We start from the raw sequence: 1,137 nt of genomic DNA, 5'->3' as shown, positions 1-1,137 counted from the left end.
CCTCTTGGACCAAAGCCACATGCGTGTGCTGGATGTCCACTGTGTGTGGAGTCCCCAGAGCCCACATCCTGGACATTGCTTCATCAGCAGGGGGTTAAGAGTGACTGATTCCGGAAGCTTCTCCAAAGAGCCTCCTCACCCTCACTCATCTGCCCTGGCCAGGGTCCTGAAGTCCCCAAGCCATCTGGGGGCCAGGCTGGACTCTGTTGCTCAGAGCAGCATCAGTGCCTGTCATCCACGAAGCATCCCTGTCGGGGGCAGAGGGGGCTGGGAGAGAGGAAGAGATAGGCTTAGCTCGCCGAACAGGCTGACGTGGAAGCCCGTGGTGCCGACCCTTTGTCCTGGAGCCACCCACATCCACCACTGCACCCAGGCCAGGGACACCTTGCTTTTCCCTCTTCCCCTGTTCAAGGTCCCGGGGCCCTCCTCCTGGTTCCCCCATCCCAGGCACACAGCCATTCCCCAAGCTAGCCTGTGGGTCTCCGGCTCCCCCAGCCCCCACAGCCCTCAGGGGCAGGCTCAGGCGTCCAAGGCTGTGGGATCCAGATGTCCCCAGTGCGACCTGGTGCCAGGGAAGGGTGGGGAGTGGCATGGGCTCAACAACTCTTGGGAAAGGAGCTCTTGGTCTCTGGGAGGCCAGGCCTGGCCCTGGGGATCCAGCAGCCACTGTCCCCTGGCCAAAGTTGCTGACTTGTCTGCCTGGTGGGGGAGGCAGACGCAGATGCGGGCCAGCTGTGGTGGTGAGCCCTGCTGAGCCCTGAGGACAGGACTGGCCAGCTGTGCTGGGTGGGGACACAGGGTCTGTGAAGCCCCATGAGGTCACTGGAACAGTTGCCCTGCCCGTGCGAGGGGAGCCACCAGGACTAGGGTGGGGTCACTGGGTCAGCCTTGACAGCTCATGATGCCACCACGCCTGGTGCTGAGAAGGACGGAGGGGAAAGGAGGAGGCAGGCAAGTGATAGGCATCAAGGATGCAGTAGGAGCAGGACCGGCCCCAGCCTTCAGTGCTGCTGGCTGTGGGGGGAGTGAAGCAGGAAGGACACCAAGTCCCCACTGCAGAGACCTTGCCCTGCCACCACCTCTCGCTGTAGTCTGGGCCTGGGAACTGTGAGCCTGACATCGGTCCCATTCTGTAGC

Source organism: Myotis brandtii, unplaced genomic scaffold (genome assembly GCF_000412655.1).
Source record: "Myotis brandtii unplaced genomic scaffold, ASM41265v1 scaffold959, whole genome shotgun sequence".
NCBI classification, from domain to species: domain Eukaryota; kingdom Metazoa; phylum Chordata; class Mammalia; order Chiroptera; family Vespertilionidae; genus Myotis; species Myotis brandtii.
This window is presented reverse-complemented; position numbering follows the sequence as displayed.